Source organism: Danio aesculapii, chromosome 19 (genome assembly GCF_903798145.1).
Source record: "Danio aesculapii chromosome 19, fDanAes4.1, whole genome shotgun sequence".
Classification (NCBI taxonomy): Eukaryota; Metazoa; Chordata; class Actinopteri; order Cypriniformes; family Danionidae; genus Danio; species Danio aesculapii.
In genome coordinates, this window is record NC_079453.1 from 22671982 (window position 1) to 22681639 (window position 9658).

General features: G+C 33.4%; 1 protein-coding gene across 1 annotated transcript in view; it reads left to right on the forward strand.

Moving 5' to 3' along the window:
* Positions 1–9658, forward strand: part of LOC130247093 (growth factor receptor-bound protein 10-like) — a 94323-nt gene that overhangs the window by 72919 nt on the left and 11746 nt on the right. The gene's annotated exons all lie outside the window — the stretch shown is intronic.

Consider the following 9658-nt stretch of genomic DNA (forward strand, 5'->3'; position numbering starts at 1 on the left):
CAAAGTTCACGCACACACACAGCAAGGACACAAACACATAGCGCAGACACACACACATGTAGCTCAGACACGCAGACACACACACAGAGAGAGAGAGAGAGAGAGAGAGACAGCGCGTTAAGCTTTGCACTGGTTTTGCACGCATATGTGACATGATACTGGTAATATCCACTGCTGTATGGATATCTGTTATGTTAATGTACAAAATAAACCAGATTTAATGTCCACAAACTGCGATTGAAGCGTCTTCCTTTATAATTGTTCTGACACGCAGCTGTGTTGATTAAGTGAATCTGAAGTGAATCGCTAAAATTCATTACACACGTGCTCAGTTTTAAAACATTTTAAATATGCGAAACTCACTCTTGATCACGTTTGATGATGATTGATGATCCTAGCGAACTGAACACACCTTTTATTCCCGGTTGCTTTGTGCTCGTCCTCTCTTGTTGATATGATTATACACGTGACTACCGGGACATGTTAATGCGCACAGCTGTCAATCAATATTGGTGGGCGGGGGACCGCACTCCTACGTAAAGTTGCGGTCAATTTGAAAACCGGTCCAATTGGTCCACAGTTTTTATGTTGTTAAATTTAACAAAAAAAAAAAAAAGTTCTGGGTGTGTTTATTTCACCCCAATATGACAGTTTATACACTATACTTACACACATTTCTGTCCAAACAGCTTGAAAAGTAGATTTTTCATCATAGGTGCCCTTTAATGTGTGGTCTTGGCGGCACAGATCTGCTATGCTGCTGCTGCTTCTTCTGCTTTGATTGTTATGGTTGTACAAGTACAGAGTACGATGTACTGCCAATAAATTCACAGACATGCAGTATGAGAATATAATGTTGCTGCTGCAAACAAGAAATGCAATCCCTGTAGCAGATCTAAATGCAGGTGGAGCTGGGGTGGATATTGCATATTGCTAGAGTAAAGCAACACTGAGGCATTTAAAATGTTGAGAAGCAAGCTTGTTGGCTGCTGAGGCTGTAGTTAATGTAGGAGCAGATTGTGTGTGGCCAATCAGCTTGCATGCATAGTTTCACAATAAAACTTTGTATAAGCTTTAATTTAGGATGAAAATCATTTAATGACATATTTTAACACATTTTAAGATGACATTGCATCCTTATAAAAGTCAAATTTAAATATTATAATAATTTTTATTTATTTTTTTGTATTTAAGTGCAAGATAAAATAAGTTTTTTCATGTTTATATACATATACAGTCAAAATTATTAGCCCTCCTGTAATTTTTTTTTCTTTTTCAAATATTTCCCAAATTATGTTTAACCGAACACAGAATTTTCCCACTGTATTTCCTGTAATATTTGTTCTTCTGGAGAAAGTCTTACTTGTTTTATTTAGCTAGAATAAAAGCAGTTTTTAATTTTTTCAAAAACATTTTAAGGTCAATATTATTAGTCCCCTTAAGCAATATTTATTTTCAATTGTCAACAAAACAAACCACTGTTATACAATGATTTGCCTAGTTACCATAACTTGCCTAATTCACCTAATTAACCTAGTTAAGCCTTTAAATGTCACTTTAAGTCAAATAATAGTATCTTGAAAAATAGTATGCACTGTTATCATGGCAAAGATATAAGAAATCAGTATAAATTGGTTATTAAAACTATTATGTTTATAAATAATTTGAAAAAGTCTTATTTCCGTTATACAGAAATTGAGGGGAAATATACTAGAGGGGTAATAATTTAGGAGGGCTGAAAGTTCTGACTTCACCTGTATATAGTTTTGCCTAAAACATCAGAACAAGAACTTTAGGCACTTTACATTACATTTTGTATTTTTAGTCACTTTTGTAAGCTTGTTTTGCTGCAGACACTAAAATGTCATAATTTATTCCATAGTTATAAAAATGTGGTATAACTCTGCTGTTGCCCTCTACGTTTAAGCAGAAAGTGCATCTTGCAGTAAACATATCGTTTTCGTCTTTGTTTTTATTCCTCCTGTTTATTCGAGGTTCATTTCCACTTGCTGATAAACTGTCAAACACCTCAGGTTGCGCAAACATGTCTCTTACTTTCTGTATCTAACACACACACACACACACACACACACACACACACACACGCGCACTGACTGGCTCCTCTCTATGAAACCTGAAACTTCCAAAGCTGTCACTAACGTTTATCCCCTGAGATCTCTAAACAAAGGCGTGTGTGTGTATGTATGTCAGTGCAGTTTATTTATTTCTCTTTTTTCCACCGGTGTGTGCAAATGTGGATTTTTACAGTACGTTTGTGATGTCACTGAAAGGCAAGGTCAATCAGAGTTCAGTAAGCTTCGTGTGGAAATAATGTATGCGTTTACGTGCACAAGTGTGTTGCCTGTGGATGAAATTTGCTCCGTCTAGTTAGGTAATACGAGTGAGATGACTGATCGCAGTGCACAAGACAGAAATTAGCGCATTGGGTTATTTGCCCAGACGGCCACAAGTCTCTCATAGTCTCAAGCATTTGTCTAATTCGCTGAATAGACAGGGTGAATTGCTCTGAACAGTATTCCAGGAAAACACTAAATAAAAGAAGTAAATCAAATTTTAAACTACTTCTTAGCCAAGTTAAATATCATCCTCTTTCTAGTGTCTTTGATTCCCCACTGTGTGCGTGTTTTATCAACTCCTCACACACGAGGTCATGGTCAAAACCAGGGCATTTTTTCGATGCACATGAGTCTGGTTATGACATTGCGTTCTCTCACTCATGCTCACAGAAATACTGATTAAAGCCAGTAGCAACACTTAATATGACCGCATCAACCCAGTTACCTTGTCTGGCCGTCGAACTTACCATCTCTAAATAACAGCATATGAGTCTCTCTGTATACCCGTATGGGTATCTCTGTATCTATATAGCTGTCAAATCAAGTCAAGAGCTTTATTGTCATTACATGCTTCTCGCAAAACTACAGTGCTATATAAATAAACATAGACAGTTACCAATTCTACAGTATCCTACTGGTAGTTGTTTGCCAGTATCTTAATGTAAACCAATTATCTTACTGTATATTTATTTACAGTGTTGTATAGTTTGTATACTGTATATTTTACTCTAAAATATACAGTAATTTTCACAATTCAACTTTAAATTACAGTAACATATTGCATAACTGTCCTACAGTAAAGTACTGTTCATTTTACAGTTAAATACGTTAACCATGTAGTCATTAATAGGAACACAACACATATGTTATACATAAACTATACACATAACCTAAGAAGACATAACAATACTGTGCAAGATATTGTGCAAAGGAGGTATATAAGTTTGGTGAAAACAGGTAGTGCAACATAATTTGTGGTACAATCACAGTTAAACATGATCCTCCATATTTAGTCCTTGTGAGATGGAGTATAAGTGAAGTGTCAGGTGCGTATGGAGTGAGGGAGTGTTTCTAAAGGTGGTTTGTCAAGCCCGCTCACCTGTGTGGAGTGTAATTAACAATTTAACTTTGTCTACTTTCTATAACTTTGTCTTTCTAGCTTTAAACCTAATCAGTATATGGTAAATCTAAAGGCTGTCTGTGAGTGTCTTAAGATTAATTTGTTTGGTATCTTCCACACATCATTTCTCATTGGTTCATAACATTAAATTGAGTTGCTGTTAGTTCTTTGATATTAGCTTGGTATGTCCCAGACTTTATGTACATATCCAGCCATCTATCTTTACACCTGTATGAGAAAGTAAGAGAGTACTTAATGTTATAACTAATTAGCTAAGTAGATTCTTATCTTTCTAAATTTCTGTATCTTAACCTTTTTTATATAACTAAATAGCGAACTAACTATATACATCTTTATGTACAGTATATGTCTAATTAACACTCATACAATTTAATTTAATATCTATATTGAATTTATACCTGTCTAATAATCTACCTGGCTCCTAAATTCAAGTTCATCTAACAATATACCTCTTTTTCTCACCTCCATTCTATACATCTTTCTCTTTCCTCTGTTTATCTAACTAACTAACTAACTAACTAACTAACTAACTAACTAACTAACTAACTAACTAACTAACTAACTAACTAACTAACAGTATATGTCTAGGTCAACAGTTTTATTTTAATATCTAATTGAATTTATATACGTCTGTGTAATAATCTACCTGGGTCCCACGTTTATCTAACTTTAACTCACAATATACCTCTCTTTCTTACTGTTTAATGGTATATATGTAACTAACTAACTAACTAACTAACTAACTAACTAACTAATTACATGTCTATGTCTGATTGCAGAGCATATCTTGTACACAGGGTGTAATTTTCACTGGGGAAAGTTCCACATACCAATTCATTTGTTATCCTTTTTTTAAGTTACTGTAGTGAAGTGAAACTAAATGCCTTGATTACTTTTAGCTGAATATTTAATGTAATAATGATCATATTTTACTTGTAATCACATATAATTTGTATTTATTATATAATTTCAATTTTGTAGCGGTCTATCTACGAAATACTGATTTGGTTAATGTGTCTGATAATTAACCATTTATTTTGCATTGTTTGGTAAATTGGTTAGTTTGAAATATAAGTTTAACTGTGTAAATTGTTTAGCATCTTATTTCACGGTGTCGACAGGGTCTAAAAAGTTTTTTTTTTTAATGGAAAGTCCTTAAAACGTATTAAAAAAGCCTTAAATGCCATTTTCTGCAATCTTACATTTTGTATTGTATAATATTTTCATTGTATATGTATATTTGTCCAAAGTGATTTTAGATTTTTTTAAAGAGATTAGTCATTGTGTTCTGGGGTTTTTCTGTGTAGTATATTTATGCAGTTCTGCTGATTTTGTTGTCATCTCTATGCTTACTAACTGCTGCATTAAATGACAGATACTTTTACAGACACTGATAGGTTTCTTAGCTTCTTTTGTTCTCTGTTTGCAGCAAAATTTGCCCTTTTTATTAATTAAACTCAGAGCACAACTATGACTGATTGCTAACGTAACTGGATAAATCAATGAGGTCTTAAAATATATGGAAAGAGTCTTAAAGGTCTCAACAGGTTTTAAATTACCTCCATAATCCGTTTTAATTGCTGTATATGAACCCTGTTATATTAATTAACACACGATTAATGGTAAACATTTACACTTGAAGATCAAGCCCCATTAAACAATAACAAAAATGAAACATATTTTTCTTTTTGGCAGTATTTATCTTTATATTTCGCTTAATTATATCTTTAATTATGTATTTCTTAATTCCTAAATATATGTAAATGCTGGAAATGGGATTTAAACTAAAATCAAAAATAACAACCCCACCTTTTTTGTGCATGTCCCCTCCCACTTTGCAAAAGTTACACACTTTCTTATATCCACCTAACTAACTTTACAGATTTCTGGCTTCATAACTACAGTATATCCCCATCTTATCTGACTTTCTAACTATATACATGTCTTGTTCTACTAGCTGTATTTGGAAACACTTTATTTTAAGGTGTCCTTGTTTTAATTTAAGGTGTCCTTATTACACACATTACATGTACTTACTAATTGTAGTTACAATAATGTTGCATAATTACATGCAACTAAACCTTATCCACATTCTAACCGTAACATATAAGTACATGTACATTACTCAGTAAATAATGAATAGCTTCACTGTTACAAAGACACCTTTAAACTAAAAGTAACCCTGTTCAACTGTCAAAATTTGGTCACACTTTATATGCATGCATTCATTTTCTTTTGGGCATAGTCCCTTTATTAATCAGAGGTCACCACAGTGGAATGAACCACTAACCTATCCAGCATATGTTTTAAGCAGCGGATGCCCTTCAAGTCGCAACCCATCACTGGGAAGTTGCACTTTATTTTAATGTACAATTCATGCTATTAACAAACCATTAACTAAGACTTTAAGCTCAAACTACTAATTAGCTGCTTATTAAGAGTTAATAAGGTATTAGTTGGGTTTAGGTGTGGGATTAGGGATGTACAATAGTCTTAAATCATACTTTATAAGTGCTAATAAACAGTTAATATTCTACTAATAGGCAGGTAATAAGCCAGCAGTAAATGGTGTGAACTGTTACTTAAACTAAAGTGCTAACCATCTTATGTTACTGGATAATATACACACTATCTAATGTTAAACATGTCACTATCTAATGTTAAACTAAATAATTCTTTACTTGTCTTCATAGCTATTTGTCTCACTGTCTGTACATCGGTCTAACTTTATAGCTGTCAAACTTTTTGTCTAACTTTATACTTGTTTATCTAAACGTACATCCTTATCTGTCTATAATCATGGAAACCTTAAGTTCTACCTATCAGAAGTGTTGGCTGTACAATCTGACCTTTGTTCTATTCTTGGATCACCTTTTCCTTCTCATACCAACTGTGAACAATGCTCGAACAACCCTCTATTAACTCCCAACAAACACTTTGTTACCGTGTGACCTTCAGAATGTTTGCGAAACCTTTATTTAATGTTTAAAGATCCTCCCGTGTGACCCGTAGAGGAGAGACTGCACAGTCAGAACAAACGTTTGCTCGCAGCCACATGACTATGAGGATGCGTTTAAACAACATTGGGTAAACTCTCTTGTGTCATAAAACTGGTCGAAAATAGTGGTGGTAATTTGTGGTACAGTATAACTACGGTTTTGCAAATAACTCAACCCACATGGTGTTGAGTCAGATTACTGTATGCATGCTTGTCTTCCATATAACAGAACAGTTTCAAGTGAGCATGTATGCTTTAAATAGTGAGAAATATTGAGCGTTTAGTATCAGAAAGAAAATTAGGCGTTTTGTTGGTGAAGACCTGTGGGAGGAGGAATTTTTGCTGGGATTTGGCCTCTGTTGTGTGTGTTTCAGAAACACTCTTCAGTTGTGATATGCTGAGTTTTGAGAAAAACAGAGGAAAAGGTTTTCTTTGGCTGTGCTGTTCAAAGCCAAACTTCAGGGGGGAAATGGGAGTGAAAAAAAGGGATGAGAACAAAATCTCTCTCACTCCCTCTCTCGCTCTCTCTCTCTCTCTCTCTCTCTCTCTGTATGTATATGTATGTGTGTGTGTGTGTGTGTGTGTGTGTGTGTGTGTGTGTGTGTGTGTGTGTGTGTGTGTCATGAGAGCTGGATGTGGGGATCTGTCTCAAGGCTTTCAGAGAATTTGAAACTTGACAGAAGCCAAGGCAAAGTTTGATGTGGGGGGTAAAAGAGACTGAGAAAAAGACAAAGGGAAGGATGATGGAAGGTAAGGGAAGACAAAGAGTGCAGGATGGTCTCTAGAGGAAGGTTTTCTTAGTAGCTGACTAATATGCATTTCACAAAGTTCTGTGCTCATTTAAGCATGATATTATGTGATGATATTAACAATACATATTCTGTAAATAGTTATTTACATTTTATATATTTATCCAGTTTTATTTGAAATTATTTGTATTTTTCTAAGAGTGTCTGTAGGGTCTTAAAAAGTCTTAAAAAATATTAAATATCAACAACAAAATTTTAGGCCTTAAAGTCTTAAATCTACTGAAATATTGTATTTTAGGTCTTAAATGTTTTTAATAGGTTAATTTTCCTTTGTTCATGTATAGATACGATACCCAATCTGGCTAACACCCATACAATCACCAACAATCCATCTCAATATTTTCAATCTTAACTCTATTTATTCTATTTTCCTTACAATAACATTTGTGTAAAAGTTCTCCATGTAAATACTGCTTAGGATGCTGACCTGACCTACACTGTAATTATTTTTGTTGTATTAGTAAATGTATTAAATTACTTTTTTTTTTTTTTTTTTTTTTTTTATTGATGGGGCAAGAGGAAATCTTTTCCACTGGGATATTTAAAAACCCGAATATTTTATTTAGCCTTGTATATATATATGAAATATATATATATATATATATATATATATATATATATATATATATATATATATATATATATATATATATATATATATATATATATATATATATATATATATATATATATATATATATATATATATATATATATATATATATGTGTGTAAAATTTTGTTCATAATGCATTTAAAACTGTCTTAAATTTAACTTTGTTAAACCTACTGAAACCCTGTTTTCTAAATTTATTTAATTTGTATTGTTATTACGTGAGAGTTAATAAAGAATTTCAATCATTCTTTTTTATATTTAGATTACTAAATAATACCAGTTATATTCATTATAGTATATAGTTAGTATATTAATAATTGTCTGTCTGTCTGTCTATCTGTCTGTCTGTCTGTCTATTAAAAATAATAAGTAATGTAAAAACACAAAAAATAAGTATTATATTATATTATATTATATTATATTATATTATATTATATTATATTATATTATATTATATTATATTATAATATATTGTATTATATTATATTATGAGTAGTTAATTATCTTAGAATTAATTCTTATGTAATATACTAATGACATTTCTTCTCACTTTTAAAAGTGCCATGTTTTCAGACATGGTTATGGTCGATATTTAACAACACAATACCACTATTTTAACTTCAATATTTTTATCATTTCATAAAATATCTTATTTTATTGTCAGTCAATTTAATCCAGTTAAATAACTGCTGTCATTGGTATAGAAGCTGTTTGCAAAACGACAATGAGACTACCTTAGTCCCCATTCATTTATTTTTCCCCAACAATGCCCTGCTCCTTTTGTTCAGCACAAGAATAACTTTTACAAGTTAAGAATGATGAAAGATGTCAGACTTTTGTTCGTTTACTAAAGGGAAACCCAATATGCAAGTTGTATTGACAAATCGGCGCACTAGCCATCTCTCTCTCTCCTTCCCTCTATCTCACTCACACCTCGAGTTTCTTTCTCTCAGCTTAATCCACCAGAGTATTGTAAGACGCAAGCTGCTTGTCAGCTGAGTCTCTCCCTCTCTTGTTTCAGCAGCTCTCTGGGTCTCATCTCAACCCTCTGTCTATTCTCAAGTCCTCTCATCCTCTCACTTTCCTTCCCTCCTCCCCTTCTCTCCTCCCTCTCTCTCTCTCTCTCTCTCTCTCTCTCTCTCTCTCTCTCTCTCTCTTGCTGTGTGAGCGAGCAGAGCTTGTCTCAGAGTAAAAATGCCATCGTGTTCGCCGGACTGTTGCTTGTATCAGGCTGTAGAGGTAAGACTGACTGAAACTACTTTATTTAGAAGAATACCACACACATCCTGCAGATGCTGGTTTAAAAATATTTCAAATTAATTAAAAATGTTTTTCTAATAAAAAAAAAGTGTAAATGCATTTGTGTATGAATGTGCATGCTCAGTTGTGCACACTTTAGTTTTATGTTTACGCTCACTGGAAGCATTTTCTCTTCCACTTCTATCCAGGCCGTTGACTTTGGGGTTCACGTGAATTCTCCCTCTTAATGAAGTATATCCTCTTGTGCGTGCGTGTTGAAGTCAGTCATGCTTATGAGCGCCGGGCTCCATCTAAACACGATAAGAGTCCATGTAGATTAAACGAAGGATCGCATAAACATCGAGATATGCAACAAAAAACTCGAACGGCAAATGTAAACAAACTTTTGTTCCTCGTCAAGCTTTTTTTTGTTCCTCGTCAAGCCTCGTCAAACTCCTCAATAACTGAAAAGGAGAGCATGTTTAGCTTGGACGGTTTAC